This window comes from Haliotis cracherodii, unplaced genomic scaffold (genome assembly GCF_022045235.1).
Source record: "Haliotis cracherodii isolate W230 unplaced genomic scaffold, xgHalCrac1.p SCAF_10, whole genome shotgun sequence".
Lineage (NCBI taxonomy): Eukaryota > Metazoa > Mollusca > Gastropoda > Lepetellida > Haliotidae > Haliotis > Haliotis cracherodii.
In genome coordinates, this window is record NW_027266265.1 from 33,256,394 (window position 1) to 33,275,234 (window position 18,841).

General features: G+C 43.6%; 1 pseudogene; it reads right to left on the bottom strand.

Annotated features, from left to right (window-relative positions):
- Positions 1-745: 745 nt before the first annotated feature.
- Positions 746-16,923, bottom strand: LOC139453722 (phosphoenolpyruvate carboxykinase [GTP]-like; annotated as a pseudogene).
- Positions 16,924-18,841: the final 1,918 nt, after the last annotated feature.

Genomic DNA, 18,841 nt, shown 5'->3' on the forward strand with positions numbered 1-18,841 from the left:
CGTAGTCTGGTACGTAAACTTTTGAGTGTTTTCAAAGCTCATTGTTGTGTGAGGTGAGGTGAGGTGAAGTGGGGTTTACGTCGCGTCCAAGATTATTGCACTTATATAGCGACGTGCATGCACGTGTATGTGTGTGTGTGGCTGCTGCCGATTTATAGTGCTAGCTCAATGAGATACCATGCCGCAGTTTAACATGAATACCCCACTCAGACACAGTATACTGACTCCGAGCCGACCAGTCCTTGTTTTAGCCCCTTAATGCCGAGCGCCAGACAGGGTAACAACAAGTACAATCTTTTAACGTCTTTTTGTATGACGCGGCCCGGGATCGAACCCTGGACCTTCCGCTCTCCGGGCGGACGCTCTACCACAAGACCACGGAGGCGGTCTTCATTGTTGTGTGGAAAAGTATGTAAGGGTTAGTCAGACACAAATTTGATTTTTTTATTTACATGAACTTAACGGCGACTATGCTTGTCGTAAAAGGCGACTAACGGGATCGGGTGGTCAGGCTCGTTGACATGGTTGATGCATGTCATTGTATCCGAATTACGTGAATCGATACTCATGATGTCAATCACTGGATTGTCTGGTCCAGACTCGATTATTTACAGACCGCCGTCATATAAACAACAAACAAACAAAAAACGTCATCTCTAGAACAATACGGAAAACCAGGACATACAACATCGCTATCAGTTACAATGCTAATGTACATATTGCAAGAGACATATTTTGCTATTCTTCAATTGCGTCTGATCATCGGACTCGTATGTCTGCTGGGCATGACGTCATCTCCACACCACTTGTCTGGCATGTCAGAGAAGGCCTTCTCTTGTTGGTCCAGCAGCTTCCAAATGACCTTGGGCAGGTCGCTGCCCACTTGGTCCTCCAGGAAGCGGGGGGCGGTCGGGTAGCCTAGCGGTTAAGACCCGGGTTCGAATCCCGACATGTGTGAAGTCCATTTCTGGTGTCCCCCGCCGTGATATTGCTGGAATATTGCTAAAAGCTCACTCACTCACTCCAGAAAGCGGCGAGACTCGCGGGTGTCTTCCAGCCAGCACTGCCTGGCAGACTCAACAGCCTCTCCCACAGTACCGGCTTGGCCAGGCCCTCCAGGTTGAAGTCCCCTGCAACACAGCACCTCATGGATGTACTACACACAGGCAACTTTTGTTGTTATTACATGTACATATATATCTGCTCTCTGCATCCTAGCATCCATTCACCTGATGAAGGAGGACTGCCTCCGCGGTCTAGTGGTAGAGCGTCTGCCCGGAAAGCCAAAGGTTCAGGTTTCGATTCCCGGCCGCGTGACACCCAAAGACGTTAAAAGATGGTACTTGTTGTTACCCTGCCTGGCGATCAGCATTAGGGGGCTAAAACAAGGACTGGCAGCGCGGAGTCGGTATACTGTGTCTGAGTGGTGTATTCATGTTATTCGGCATTAGTCCGGAGTAGTACAAGCAACGACACAAAAACACGCGCAGTAAACTTGGATGCGAGTTAAGCCCCATTTCACCTGACCTGATGGAGTAAGTATATACTCCAAACTGTTGTGTTCCTCCTTATAAAGAAGTTAACATCCATGAATTCTCTCCCTTATCTATCTGCACTTATATCTATGTCTCTCTATGCATGCATGCTCCACTACACCAGTCTACATCAGAATTCAGAAGAGCTCATTAAGACATGACATACCTTTGTGGGGCAGGTATCCGACCGGCGTCCACCTCGCCATCGCAACGCTTCAGGATCCAGTCAAGGACACGGATATTGTCACCGTATCAAGGCCACAATAGCTCGGCATCGTGATCAACACGGAACCAGTTCACATGGAATATTTTGGGCATCTGGATCATCAAACCAAAACTTTGCAGATATTTAAACTGGCTAAACACCATACACACAAAAGAGCCATATTAAATGTTTTGAGAGAGACTGATCAGCAACTTAAAACTACTGTTTGGCTTGTCAAGGTCCAGCCAGTGCTGTACATAGATCCCGAAGTTGTAGCCCATGTACGGTTGCATGGCCATTGGGTCATTTCCTGAAAGATGACATTACTAAACTCTCTTGTCCACAGGTAACTAGTAACTACACACATTGTTACTTCAGAAGTTTATTTGTTTGTTTGTTTGTTGTTTAACACCGCACTCAATATTCACACAATATTCCAGCTATATGACGGCGGTCTATAAATAATCGAGTCTGGACCATGCAATCCAGTGATTGACATCATGAGCATCGATCTACGCATTTGGGATTCGATGACATGCATCAACCAATTAAGTCAGCGAGCCTGACCACCCGATCCCATTCGTCGCCTCTCACGACAAGAATGGGTTGCTGAAGACCTATTCCATTCCGGATCTTCACTGGTCAACTTCAGGAGTAAAGTACTGACAAAACTAGCCACAATTTTTAAGTCTCAAGCTTGTGAAATTCAAACACTACGTACCTGTGTTCTGCCCTGGTACAAGACGACGTACCTGTGTTCTTCCCTGGTACAAGACAGCGTACCTATGTTCTGCTCGCTACAAGACGATAAACCTGTGTTCTGCCCTGCTACAAGATGACGTACCTGTGTTCTGCCCTGCCACAAGACAACGTACCTGTGTTCCGCCTGCTACAAGACGACGTACCTGTGTTCCGCCTGCTACAAGACAACGTACCTGTGTTCCGCCTGCTACAAGATGATGTACCTGTGTTCCGCCTGCTACAAGACAACGTACCTGTGTTCCGCCTGCTACAAGATGACGTACCTGTGTTCTGCCCTGCTATAAGACAACGTACCTGTGTTCTGCCCTGCTACAAGATGACGTACATGTGTTCTGCCCTCCTACAAGATGATGTAACTGTGTTCCGCCTGCTACAAGACGACGTACCTGTGTTCCGCCTGCTACAAGATGATGTACCTGTGTTCTGCCCTGCTACAAGACGACGTACATGTGTTCTGCCCTGCTACAAGACGATGTACCTGTGTTCCGCCTGCTACAAGACAACGTACCTGTGTTCTGCCCTGCTACAAGATGATGTACCTGTGTTCTGCCCTCCTACAAGATGACGTACCTGTGTTCTGCCCTGCTACAAGACGACGTACATGTGTTCTGCCCTGCTACAAGATGATGTACCTGTGTTCTGCCCTTCTACAAGATGACGTACATGTGTTCTGCCCTGCTACAAGATGATGTACCTGTGTTCCGCCTGCTACAAGACAACGTACCTGTGTTCCGCCTGCTACAAGATGATGTACCTGTGTTCTGCCCTCCTACAAGATGACGTACCTGTGTTCTGCCCTGCTACAAGACGACGTACATGTGTTCTGTCCTGCTACAAGACGACGTACCTGTGTTCCGCCTGCTACAAGACAACGTACCTGTGTTCCGCCTGCTACAAGATGACGTACCTGTGTTCCGCCTGCTACAAGACAACGTACCTGTGTTCCGCCTGCTACAAGATGACGTACATGTGTTCTGCCCTGCCACAAGACAACGTACCTGTGTTCCGCCTGCTACAAGACGACGTACCTGTGTTCTGCCCTGCTACAAGACAACGTACCTGTGTTCCACCTGCTACAAGACGACGTACCTGTGTTCTGCCCTGCTACAAGACGACGTACATGTGTTCTGCCCTGCTACAAGACAACGTACCTGTGTTCTGCCCTGCAACAAGACAACGTACCTGTGTTCTGCCCTTCTACAAAATGACGTACATGTGTTCTGCCCTGCTACAAGATGATGTACCTGTGTTCCGCCTGCTACAAGACGACGTACCTGTGTTCCGCCTGCGACAAGATGATGTACCTGTGTTCCGCCTGCTACAAGACGACGTACATGTGTTCTGCCCTCCTACAAGATGACGTACCTGTGTTCTGCCCTGCTACAAGACAACGTACCTGTGTTCTGTCCTGTTACAAGACGACGTACCTGTGTTCTGCCCTTCTCCAAGACGACGTACCTGTGTTCTGCCCTGCTACAAGCACTACGTACCTGTGTTTTGCCTCCAAGCCATTGTTACTGTCATTTTATCCCAAATAGGATTCGATTTCAAGTTCTTCTTTGAACCAGAAAATATATTCAGCATGCATGGGCTATATTGGAGATATTGGTTTCATGGTTTGTATGACAGACTAGAATCACACAAAATACTGCCTCTTAGGAGCTGGTACACTAAAGCATGCTCTCAAAATCGGTTTCTGGACATTTGACACGTACAGCCCTCAAAAGTGCCTACCACTGACAGTAGAAGGGGCAGTAAATATTCCTGTCACACACACTTTCAGTGGCATGTCAGAGATGGGTGATAGGAATCTGTAAAATCCCAACCAATTATAGATTGGCAGATTTGTTTAGTCTCTGAAAATGAAGAAAGTCTCTGGGCTTCTATAACTGTTTTTTTTCTGTAAAATATTATTTCAAAGACTCAATGTTAGTCTAGGGATTACAGTGCGTGACCTAATTGATGGGGTGGTGGGATGTCTTCGGGTGAAATGCTTTTAAAAGCTGGAAACGTGGTTCAAGCACGTTTCCACATAATGATCGAAAGAAGAAGGAAGTAAACAAAGTGTGAGATAGGATAAGTTTCAGAATTCAATTTTTTTTCCCCAAAGCAAAGACCATGAAGACATCACTGTGAGCATGTAACACTGGAAATACCATGTCAAGCAAATCTGTACAGAAGTACAAAACTATATCCTGTAGTTCCACTATCTGATGAAAAAATATTCATTGCATATCTGGACTAATGTTTGTAATCTATTTTATTAATTTTAGTTAGAATATCATTCAATATTCTTTATATTAATTTCGATAAAATCGTGTGTTGTGATCGGCAGATCTCATCAACTAATCTTAATCTCTGCATATAAAACTATTCCCGGCAGAACAGTAAATACAATTGAAATGATAAATCATCATGTCCAGTGACGTTTTATTGCAAATTTCACATACCATGCATTGTTTGACTGCGCATTTACGAAAACACCGAATCCCCTAGAAGGGTGTGTGCATCATGCTTGGGTGTGCACTGAAGTCAAGAAAATACAGTTTTGACTTTCAAATACATTTTTTTAATACAAAAATATTGTCCCTCATATAATATGATATAATAAGACATGCTTTGTTGGTTGTTAACACCTACCTGTGGGTCTGCGGCCCCCAAAGATGATGGCACTGATGGGTACGCCTGCTGGGTCCTCCCACTTGGGGTGGATGATGGGGCACTGAGTGGCGGGTGCCGCGAAGCGAGCGTTGGAATGAGCAGCCAACCCAGGATGTCCGATATGCCACACCTGGTTCTCCCATGTCTTTATACTGATGTTCCGCACAACATTCACACAGGTATGTCAATGCACTGATCAAATAAATTTCCATATGGAAGTGGATGATTATGTTTGTTTGTGAGATAGAGAAATCATCTATGCTGCTCTGAATGCTTCTCTCTCTCTCGCTCACTCATACCAAGGATTTAGAAGCCTCTACACCAATTGGTTGATTAGAAAGTTCATCATGCATGAACTCCTTTGCTACTTTGTTTGTTTGTTTGTTTGTCGTTTAACGCCGCACTCAGCAATATTCCAGCTATATGACGGCGGTCTGTAAATAATCGAGTCTGGACCAGACAGTCCAGTGATTGACATCATACGCACCAATCCACGCAATTTGAATACGATGACATGCATCAACCAAAGCAGCGACCACCTGATCCGCTTAGTTGGCTCTTACAACAAGTATAGTCGCCTTTTACGACAAGAATGGGTGCTGAAGACCTATTCTATCCCGGATCTTCGCGGGTTCCTTTGCTACTAGGCATATCGGTGTAATAGATCCGATCCGATCTAATGATCATAACATCATTCAGAGTCATTTTAAAAGTAGGGGCACGGGTGGCCCAGTCGTCTAAGGCGCCGCGATTCGCTGTGCAGAGTTGCGGCGCTTGGGCACGCCAGAAACCTATGATTTTGGGTTCGAATGCCGGTTCGCCCCGATTATTTTTCTAGATTTGTCAGCACCATATCCGTGCTCGTGGGTTTCACCGAAGGGGTAAATGTCTGAGACCTGCATCACTTCGGGCTTTCCTCCCCCATTAAGCTGACACGCCTCGCTATAACTGGAATACTGTTAAAAGCGGCGTTAAATCCAACTCACTCACTCACTCATTTTAATAGTATTTTTATTTTGCTACCATGTCAGATGATCTGGAAACCAACTAAAACAAAACAAAAATGCCTTACTGGACAATATATATATATATATATATATGATAGCTACCATAAAGAATTTGTGAACTTAACATTTGCCGCAGACCTAATTCTGAATGTTGGTGTATAAAAATCCCTAGAAAAATCCCTGACAGCAGATGGTTTGTCATGCGAACTTCATTGCAAAATGGCACAAAAGATAACCCTCTGAAATTGAGTTCAGTCAGAATGAAGCTATTACTGGTCAGCCTGTCGCTTATGTATTTTGCTGATGAATGCAATACCAGGAATACAGTTGTTTTTAAGCATTTCTCTCTACTACTACCAGTAGTACTGGTTGGCAATTTCAATCATAAACTATTCAAATGTTGCAAAAAAGTCCTGAACAAACATTGGTAGCAGAGGAGACAACCTACCAACGACCTTGACCTTGTAACCAGGGACGGTAGGCGTGATCATGGCCAGGTTAGTTTTCCCACACCCACCAGGAAGGCACGAATTTCTTCTTGCCTGCAGGGTCATTCGTGACCAACTCGTGCAGGGTTTGTGATGCTCATGACCTAATGAGGAAACAACTCTGTACATTCTCCTACGAGTATTACAGGAATATGCTGCAATAACTTGCATAGTTGGAGTTGTTACATCATCACTGATTAAACACCTATTTCAATAACTGCTATAACTCAGCATAAAACAGCACTAAAGCTCTTCACAATACATAAAGCAGTAATAAAATTCTATAAAAATGAATATGAATTAAACCCAGTTCTAAGCATTTGAGACCTTCAAGGTCGGACTGCCAATCCCTTTATCTCCTGCAGGACTGAGTGTTAAAGCTGAAGGCAGCTATATTCCAGCTGAGCAGCTGATCCAACTCAATCTAATCTTCATCAGTTATAACAAGCAAGCTTGTTTGTTTGTTTGTTTGTTTAACGCCGCACAGCAATATTCCAGCTATATGACAGCGGTCTGTTTATAATCGAGTCTGGACCAGACAATCCAGTGATTGACATCATAAGCACCAATCCACGCAATTTGAATACGATGACGTGCATCAACCAAAGCAGCGAGCCTGACCACCTGATCCGCTTAGTTGGCTCTTCTGACAAGCATAGTCACCTTTTACGGCAAGAATGGGTTGCTGAAGAACTATTTCTAGTAAAACAATTCCCAATCGGACATTTTGTACCCAACTCTTGAGGTCTACAGCGGGTTCCCAGGCTGGGTCTAGGCCGGGTTCGGGTAACTGTGTAATGAATTTGGACTCGTCCCAGCCCTACTAAGAATCCTCGTAGGTACCAGCACATGGATGCTGGGGATCTATTCTGCCTTAGAAACCAGGTAGGGACATGCAAGGTGCTGGGATCTATTCTGTTCTTGAATTCTCACGAGAAAAATATTGGGTGCTGGGGACCTATTCTCCCTTGATTTTTCACGAGACTGCGGTGCTGTATACCAATTCTCCCTTGAATTATCACAAGACAAGCATAGGCTGCTGGGGACATATTCTCCCTTGATTTCTCACGAGACAAGAATGGGGTTCTGCCCGTTAATCCTCGTGGGGACTAGCATGAGCATGCAGGGCGCCTATTCTGCCATTGAAATCTCACAAGATAACCACTGAGTGCCGAGGATGTGGAACACCAGAAGGATGAAAGCAGGGACAGCAGCCTACTCACCAACATGTACTCAGCCATCCAGCCTTCATCCCGGGCATTGACACTGGCAATACGCAGGGCAAAACATTTCTTGCCAAGCAGGGAGTTTCCTCCAAAGCCGCTCCCATAAAAAATGATTCTGCGGTCATCAGGGAAGTGAGTTATGATGATCTTCTCAGGGTTACACGGCCAGTGGTTCATCACCTCTCCTGGAAAAACACAAACATAGACAGTAAAACCTGTATCTCAAGTGTGGGGTATGGTTTTACCATATATTGACCGTATTCGCCATAACATGCACCGCGGGCATTTAGAAAATTGACAGTCGGGGGCTCCTACAAAAACCATAAACAAGAAGTTAAATTTGATTTTAGAGACTGAGCAGTAGTGAATAAAATTAGTTAAATGTTGATCAAACTAACCTCAGACAGTTACTAGGCAATACTATAGGGAAACAGAGCATTCACCTTCTTTATGGAATTGTCCTGACACAGTATTGAATAATCCTGCTTGCTTTGAACATATCACAGTGTAGAACAATGTACAGCAATCACCCGACTACACCCTCCGACCACCTCGCTCCCAGCATGTATTACTCGTCACAAACAGGAGGACAACATATTCTTGGAGATATTCCTGCAACTATCCTTGACAGAGGAAGAAACATTTACATTGAAATTACTGGAGACATCAATGCAACTCACGCACTGGGCAGTGGCCAACGACACCAACAAGTTTTCTGAGTAAGACGTACCAATCCCACCGCCATGAAAGGAGCGTAGAGAGAAAGCAGTGGCAATACGGGTAGATATGAAGGAACCATGACCGAGTAAATTCCTGAGACATAACTGGTGCTGCCTGACAAATGCTTCCTCTTCTGTAAGTAGTTTGTCGCCAAAGTAGGATCCAATGCATGTTGATGGCAATAATTCTTTAAAGAGAACCATTTCTGGTCATACAGAGATTCCGTAGATGGGTGGTGAGAGCTGACAACCTTGAGAAAGCCCTGGCCATCAGTGTGTCCTAAGTTCTAAATGCTCTCCTGAAATTTGGACTGGGCCAATAAAGCGGATGTTGATGTCCACTGTGGATGCCAGTTTTTGCAAGGAAGGAGCACCAGAGGTGGAAACGTAATGGTGAAAAACGTTGTGATCCCAAGCCAGATCATCAGGCATCAGTGATACGAATGTCTGAAGCTGGTGGTTGTAGCGTGTCCAACAAGTCAACAATTGGGTGGCCCAAAGAGCTAGCAAATCTGTGGGTGCTGCCCAACGGGCGAGAGAGAGCATCGTCGAGAATGTTGGGAAACGCTCGAAATGTGGCTAGCTCTCATCTCCCATTGGATGCTGTCAATGAGACTATAGAATGCAAATGTGAGATTCAGCAGACTCTTGGAGTGAATGCATTCCAGCCAAATGATGTATTGAACGACTGTGATATTGTCCGTCGCCATCATGTGATGAATTTCCTGCAGGATCATCTGCAACGTCTGAAAAGCCTACAGAATTCCTTGAAACTCCAAGCAGTTGATGTGTCAATGGAGAAACGGGGCAGTCCCTAGTCTGGAAGCCCAGAGGTCCCTGAAGAAGAGGTGATGTGTTGGAATGAAGTCGTCCCCGCCGAAGACGTTTGACTCAATGATCCACCATTGGAGGTTAAGCCACAGCAAGGCCGGGCGTGATAGAACGTGGTCGAGCGTGTCTTATTCAAACCAGCGCTGCAGATCTGCAGATGATGTAGCTGCACGCGCTTGTGGTGGGTTGAGTCCTGCGCAGAAGTGTTTGTTTGTTTGCTTGTTAAATGCCACACTCAGCTATATTCTAGCTATATGGGGAAAGTCTGGACCAAACAATCCAGTGATTGACATGAGCATTGATCCATGCAATTGGGATACAATGACATGCATCAACCAAGTCTGCAAGACTGACCACCCTATCCTGCTGAAGTGAGCAAGCTGAGCAGGCGTTGACACCTGTGTATCATGAGGCCTGCGTGGACCTTGGAGGTTGAAAAAAGTTTCACCGTGGCAATTTTAACTTATTTTCTTTGGAACCAGGAATATGCAGATGTATGAATCCTGGTGTGATGGCCTCTGGGGAAAGGTGCTTTATTGCTTCCTTGTCCAGAAGAAGCCGGATATTGTCTTGTAACGACAGTTGAGCAGTGATACAGTGAGCGGCGGTTGCACTGTTAAAGGTAAGATGTACCCGTAGTCTGAATGACCCAGCAGTCCGAATGACCCAGCAGTCCGGGAAGGGTTGGTCCAATTTTTGCCAGAACCGCTGGAGGTGTGTGTACTGGGTACCCAGGCGGGTAACACACATCTGTAAGGCCTGAACTGTACCTTCAGCCTAGGTGGTGGATAGAGATTTCTAATAAACCCCCTGAACCCGACTGTTAAAGAGTTTCTGAGACAACCAAAGTATATCTTACTTATTTGTGAAACGTATTATCATTTAAGGTATAAATTACTCCCCATGTTGCAAGGTATTTTTAAAGACCAGCAGTTAATGATAAATCTGCTAAACTCTGAAAATCCTGATCCATGCTGTTTCGATATTCTTAAAACATGCCTTTATAATGAGGAATATGTAACTTAATTTAAAATCTAATCATGTACATCACGCGACAAATGTTAATATCTAATCTGCATTTTACTATGTGCATTGATGCATAAATTACTGAATAAACTGTCTGATATCTGATACCTGACAGAGCTCCAACAAGAGGGATGGGTGACACCCAGCCTCTTCAATTATAAGCCTTGTGTTGCAGAAGGAGGAGGAAACCTGTGGCATGCATGAGAAGTTGAGCCAAGTCCTCCAAAAGGCAAATAGTCTCATCCAAAGCCAACGCCTGCATGAAGGTGGTAATGAGCGACAACGACAGGATGGGACAGACGGATGTCGGAGTGGACATGAGGGATCTGTTGCCAATCATCAAGTGGAAGTGGCGAGATGGGGAACGAAATCTTATGCCGAAGGACAGATGGACATGCTCCTTTAGTTCAAGCACATCCATGATCCAAGATCCGATCCTTGGAAATGTAGCTGCTCCTTCAACGCACAGGTAGCAAGGCTGGGCGCCGAAGTGCTGAGCGTGTGCATGAGGTACAACCATCATGAGGAGCCTGTACTGGTGTCACGGCCGATAACGGAAGTAGAGGTGTTCCCGGTGGCGACAAAAGTGGTAATTGCTGCGCCGAACTGACATTATCTCAGTCTGAGTATCTGAGGAGAGAGCACCGGAGGCAAATAAAGGTTACTAGCAGATTAATCAGACGTTACATATTGGACAAGGGCACTTCATACAGTAATTTACAGTGGCAATATTTCAGCAATACCTGTTGAGGAACCCCCAAATGGGCTTTCCCATTCCAGGGATTGGATCTTGGAGGAGCACATCTTCCATTAGCTTTTGCTTCAGTTAACATGGTTATGAAGTTTTGTTGTTAAAATTAAAGTTTTCTTCTCTTCTCTGATTTATCAAGGCAATTTGAAAATCAGGAGGGGCAAGTAGAATGTTTAAGTTTACTTGGGCAAGTCGGAAATATGTGAATTTGAACACTCCTTGGCTTCACACATTGTACCCATGTCGGGAATTAAACCTGGGACCTCGACATGGCAAGCTAACGCATTGACCACTAGGCTCTTCAAGGCAGCCAACAATAACTCATTTGTTCACATCTTCAAGCTCATAAAAAATTATCCGACACTAATGAACCGATTAAATCAGTGCTATTAAGACCTGTTAATCCCACAGTCTCGTTCTCCGACTCCGACACAGCTAATTTGCAACAAATTACCGTAATCTATCAATTAAAAAAGATCAGGAAATACACAGACCTAGTGGAAACAAGCACCTACATTGCCCTGAAGACTTACTGGTTACGGGCAGAGGGCATCCAATGGAATGCTGACACTTGACAAAATTGTTGTCCTTGAGAACCTCCAGGACCTTGAGGGACACTCACGTCATGATCCTCATACAAAGCAGCAGGTAGTTGGAGTCCGTTAGCTGGATTCCGATCTTGGACAGTGGAGATAAGGAGAAAAGATGGAGGATAAGTTTGTTTGTTTTGCTTGATGTTTAACGCCGCACTCAACATTCCAGCTATATGACGGCGGTCTGTTTATAATCGAGTCTGGACCAGACAATCCAGTGATTGATATCATAAGCATCGATCCACATAATTGGGATACGATGACATGCATCAACCAAGTCAGCGAGCCTGACCACCTTATCCCATTAGTTGCCTCTTCTAACAAGCATAATCGACTTTTACCGCAAGCATTTGTTGCTGAAGACCTATTCTACCCTGGATCTTCACGGGTATGGGTTCAGGGTATTGATCCTAACTGAATGGAGAACTTGATAATTGAGGTTGTTCTTGTCTTCACCTTTCATGCACCCTGGAAATCGGTCATCAAGTTCCACTTGCATGTCCTCAGGACTCTTCCACTGTCCCAGAATGACCCCAGCTCGGACATGCGGCACAGTCTTGTACTTTTCCTTGGTGCAGATCCACGTCTTTGCCTCCTCGCGAGCCACATCTCTTGTGTCGGTACGGCAGAGGTAGCTACACCAATAATTAAAAATCTACCATGGTTCCACCTTTTAAAATATACATTGAACAATTCCTCGTTACCATGGTAACATTCTTTATTATTTGTTTGTTTCTTGTTTAACGCTGCACTGTTCCAGACATAACAACGGTTTGTAAATTGAATTTGCACCAGACAATTCAGTGATTGACATAATAAGCAACTCCTCGTGCCTTTAAAGTTTACGGCAAAGTGATATTCAATCAACTAAATTACCGAGCATGATTCAGTAAGTCGCCTCTCAGCCTAGGAACCTGTTCTAATTCTGGATTCTAATTCACTTGCACAACTGAAAAGATTACAAGGTTTCATAACTTGACGATAATGTCGCTGATTTATGTTAACCCTGAACACCATAATGATTCAAACACTAGTGACAATCTCTTAGAAATCAGATCTTTTTCTCTGATATGAAGCTTCTCTGTGTGAAAATCTGAGGTCACGTCCAAAGAATGTCGTATCAGGTGAATCCGGATTGAACTTTAACTGCCCAATCTAAATAAAGGACCTGTGGTTCAGATGTCAGCTTCTAAAACAATTTGGCTTCATTTCCTTGTCACCTCCATTCGGAGATTTCAGTTATTTTAAGTGTAGATGGTGCTCAGAAACGACAGGAAGTATGAAACATGCAACCTTAACCCTAAAACTAGGGGCTAACTGATTATAAAAAAGTCTAGTTTCCACCCTTGCCCAATTAGGCTGCAATTATGGAGTTACATTTTGGTTGGACTAACGAGTGTATACATAGACCAATCAATATCGCTTAAGGAAATCGATATCCGGTTCGTGACCTGCAGTGCAGATTTGGTGGATTGCAAGATTTGCAAAGCATGTGTACCGTCAACTGGACGTCGACAGACATTTTCCAAATCTGTTTGTTTTTAATGAAGGTGCTCACTTGATTTGATGCACTTCGCTAGGTAAGACCCGTTTTATTACAATACAATCGCCGCCATGAGTCACTGACCGTAAAAGACGAGTTTCCACCCTTGCCGAACAAGGCAGGAATTTCTGGGCTCGATCGTAGCGCCACCAGTGGCTATTGTGAGTTATGTCCCTTCTATGTCCCTCCTATTGACCAATCAGATTCCACCTCTCATTTCACTTGCATTTCTTAAAAAAGAAAGGCGGCGCCGAGTCAAGACGATCTGATCAATAATCAAGATTAGTCGCTTGAATTTTAAATACATACTGACGGGGATTATGGGAAAAATAGAGGATATATATGTTTATCATATAATGGGTAGGTTTCTCGGCAGGGTAAAGCCAACGGATAAAAACGATATCCGTTGGGGTCATATGCGGATAGACATGCAAATATCAAAGGTCAAGTAGGACTACTTTCAATGTTTATAAACAAACATGGCGTCGCCCTCGTCATTCGGCGATCGAGTCAGAATTAACCATCGTGAATCTGGATAAACTACAGGGATAATTGCTATCATTATCAAACGAACAGTCTAATATACTGAAAATCAGTGTCTAACCGTGACGTAGCTAAGGCATTTTATAAGTTTTGGCAACTTTCGAGATATAAATTTCGAAACAATTTTGCGAGGGCACGAGGCCTAGCCAAGCGGGATCAGTAGCCATATCTGTGCTTGTAGACCTCTGTGGCTTGAAACCTTCTCCACAAATCAAAATGGTTGGATTCGGCCGAAATATGTTTTATCTGTTACCTTGTTTCGATTTGTCGTTGTGTGAACATCTGACTACACTTCTTAACGTTATGAAAGGACAGACCGACTGTCAACAACGTCTGACCGTGGCCGTGACGTCTCATAGACTAGGGTTAGAGTAGCTTCCCTTTGACAAAGGGCGGTTACTTTAGCGGACAGCCCGATGGATTGCCACGAAAGGCAATTAAAAACAACTGTTGTTTTGCGTATAAGTTGCTTCGCCATTTCAGTTGGAACTATATTGGCTACTGTCACAGTCCTACTGACACATCACTTACCCTGTGACGTAATAAATATTAATGCGCGCATTCCAGGAAAACTCGCAATGTTTCGGTAATGAAAACTCGCAATGTTTCGATAATGTTTGTGAGAGAGGGAAAGCGATTTTAAAGCACAGAATTAAAGAATGACATTATATGATAAAGAGGTCATCACGCTTGTGTGATTGGGGATGGTAAATATCCTGTATTAGGAATAAACACTCGCTAAATACAATGTGTATTCCTAATGCAGGATATTTACCATCCCCAAACACACTCGCGTGATAACCTCCATTTATCTGATTTGTGTTTTTTCTCGTCATTGCTATTAATATGAACATTGCTATCGGTAACCTGATCTAACACAATATTATATATATATATAAGTCAATTTCACACCATATATTCTTGTGTCGCAGTAGCCTAGGTCGACAATTACACTTCCTCAAATCAAACGATGCAGGTTCTAACCCCGCTGGCGACACATGTTTTCCTACAAAATTTGACATTATTGACTTGTCAAGATATTTAAAAAATAGTTCCGTCTATTTCAAGTGCAAATTAATTGAAATGTTGGTTCAATTTAATGTACAATTGACAAACAACATTCATAATGGAGCGTTTAAACAATAGAATGACATCACAGATGCGTTTTGTTGTCCGGCTTCCGTCACCATTCGGCAAAGTCCGGTGGTCGTCGTTGTCAAGTGGCTTCACATTCAAAGAATTGGTGACCTGTAAATTTTATTCTCTAAATGTATAATCGCACATTGTTATCATGTATTGATTTGATATATGTTAGCTCATATATGTTTGCTACCTTATTCATGTGTTGGAAATGTTGTTGTTTTTTTGTAATTTTGATTTTCACTTTGATTAGCGGAAATATTAGTACTTGTAGATATTTCTTATGTATTTATGGCCATATTTGCCACCTCAATAATTGTACATATCTGGTTGCACCCGACTTAACTGGCTGTCTGTTCATCTTGTCAGTACCATGTCAACGTGTTGATTTAGCTGCTCTCTTTATATTTGATTTACAGTTATACAGTTGCTTAGCTGATCAGTTTGATTATTTGCACTGATGTATTATTCAGTGATCATTGTCATAGTAAATTGGTCTTTTTATCCTTTATAATGTCGTTTATTGATACAATTAGCTGATAGTAATACACCAAAACCTATTACCACCTTTTAATGATTATTTTTGTCTTTTTCTCTGGTCTCTGGAGCACAGCTCCGTGACATATGCTACGCTGTTATTATATACACACTATATATCACACTGCCAACAGAGGACGATAGCACAACGTGAGACTGACAGCACACTGCTCCGATTGGCCCACATTTGCTTGGATTTGCTATAAGAGTGTTTGTTGTTTTACGACGCACTCCGCAATATTTCAATGTGTCTGAGTGGGGTATTCATGTTCAACTGCGGCATGGTATCTCAGTGTGCTAGCACTATAAATCGGCATCAGTGCGGACTAGAACAAGCAGCCACATACACACACACGTGCATGCACGTCACTATGTAAGTGCGCGTCACGCCGAAGACCCGGGTTCGATTCCCGACATGGGTACAATGTGTGAAGCCCATTTCTGGTGTCCCCTGCCGTGATATTGCTGGAATATTGCTAAAAGCGGCGTAAAACCATACTCACTCACTCACTCACTCACTATGTAAGTGCAATGATCTTGGACGCGACGTTAAACTCCATTTCACCTCACCTCATATATTCCCTGTCGAGTCGGCAAGCTAACACTTCCCGTTTGACGTCATCAATGATAAATTGAGACGCTATGTGACGTCATTACACATGTACATGTGTAGAATCAGTATGATAATTTCTATAAATTATCCACATGTTTTTGTGATAGGGCAGGTGAAAGGGGGTTTAACGTCGCGTTTAAAATTATTGCACGTGTGTGTATGTATGAGTGACTGTCTGTCTGTATGTACTGGTCCGGACTAATGCCGGTTTTATAGAGCTAGCCTATTGAGTCAGGGCAGCGAACCTGACCATCCGATCCCGTTAGTCGCCTCGTACGACAAGCATAGTCGCCTTTTACAGCAAGCATGGGTTGCTGAAGACCTATTCTACGCCGGATCTTCACGGGTTTTCCCTGAGTGGAAACTACATGCTGGGAGGTCCAGGTATGTTAAGGATAATTTCTAAAATCTAAAATTAGAAACAGTTCAAAGGAGTGACAGAGGGCATTTTTCATTTTCACCTATCAGGTATTAGATTTATAACATAAAACCAAGTGGAATAGCTACAATGATATAATTTCGGCATATTTGGGGTTTAGTATATTAATCAATAAATTGCCTCTTATCACAGATCAAAGTAAGCTGATTCCACCTACTAACAGATACACGGCCTACCCATGGGATCCCCACTCTCTCCTATCGTTACTGAAATCTACATGACCCACTTAGGACAGCAAGCCCTCACCACATCACCCATCCAACCTATTTCCTGGTACCGGAAAGTTGACCGGCACAAGAGCCATCCTGTAACAAGACCAAAACCCAGCCCTGCTACTACAACATCTTAACCAACACTGACACCTTCTTCGCCAGTTCCACCCTCAATATCCTACCAGATATTGAGGGTGCCAGAGCCAGAACACAACCAAACCCAAAGAGCCTAAAGGTGCAGTTTACAAAAGTGACTTCAACTGTGGACAACCTTATGTAGGTGAAACATCCCGCCCCATCAACACAAGAATCAAAGAGCACAAAACCTCAACCATCAAATCAGGCAGCAAATAAGCAACAGTCCGAATAACATCAACTGGAACAACGTCCAAATCCTCTCCAACAACCTCCATGATTTCACTGAAAGAAAATTAACAGAGTTTGCCACCATAAGCCACCAATCAACAGAGATCAAGGCTATTTCATCCCATCCGCCTACTATGAATTCATTAAGCAATAATCACCACACCTATGCAACTAGTCCTGTTCGATTGGTTTCATGTCCCATTGGCTCCTACCTATGTGTTCTCTGTCCATCATGTTGCAACAGTATTATCCTTCTCATTACTTACTCATGCTATCCCACTCATGTATGCAATTGTTGTTACTGTTAATCATCTTCTGTTAATCCTCCACCAGACCCGTGAAGATCCGGGGAAGAATGGGTCTGAAAGGCGACTATACTTGTCGTAAGAGGCGACTAACGGGATCGGGTGGTCAGGCTCGCTGATTTGGTTGAAGCATGTCATCGATCCCAATTGGGTGGATCGATGCTCATGATATCAATCACTGGATCGTCTGGTCCAGACTCGATTATTTACAGACCGCCCTCATATAGCTGGAATATTGGTGTGCGGTGTAAAACAACAAACCGACCAACCAATCCTCCACCACTCTATATATTCTGTACAATATTCCTCATTCAGTCTCACATGACAGCGGTATTAGGATCTATACCTAAACGTCGTCTTTACAGTATTAAAGAAGTTGTCATCCATAAATGTCTACTTTGTAATTGTTACTTTTGTTGAAATGTCACCAAATTATGTAGTTATATGTTTCACTATACGTCGGTATAATCAGTATTCTGTATGGAAGTATCTGCAATAATCTATGCAAGTATGAAGTCCTGGCACGCATGTTTTCTCAACACCACGATTCTTCACAAACAAAACGTGAGTCGGATACACAGGCCGTAGCTGAAGGTAATTTTCCACATTTAATCGATAAATAAAAGGACAAGTTGATGTTTTGTTCCAAGTATAGTACAACTGCATGCGATGATTCATTTCAAGCAAAGGTTTATGCAGACACCTGGGACGTGGTCCAATTGTCGTTAGGGACCCCCCCCCCCCCCCCCTCCCCTCTATTGAAATTACAAATGGTTCAATTTGAGACACCCCCTTCCCAACCTTTTTTTTAAATCCTACATCCGTCCCTGCCCGTTCGCATAAACGCGGATGTGGTATTGGTGTACACTAAATATACTACTCAAAAGAAGTTAAGGATCACCTGATTACAATAGTTAATCTCTCATGCCATGACAGAGTAACATTACCAATATGAAAGAATTGGGTGATCCTTTACTTCTTTTGAGTAGTATATTTCAAACACTTCACATTGTTTCTTTTTTCCAATAACTGAAACAGTTACTCGATGAATTGTGCAGAAATGTTCAAAGGCAACAGCATCGACAATACTTCACGACAGACGAGTTCATAAGTATTGACAATGACGTAAAAGATCATTATACAAATTTTCCACACTGAACATGAATAATAGTTGGGGCGACGTGGAGGATAGTTCACATACGGACAGTCTCAAGCGCTGAGAAGTGTTGTCGGATGAAAAGATCCGATTTTATTGAGCAATATTTATTCCAACTATATGACGGCGGTCTGTAAATAATCGAGTCTGGACCAGACAAATCAGCTACTGACATCATGAGGA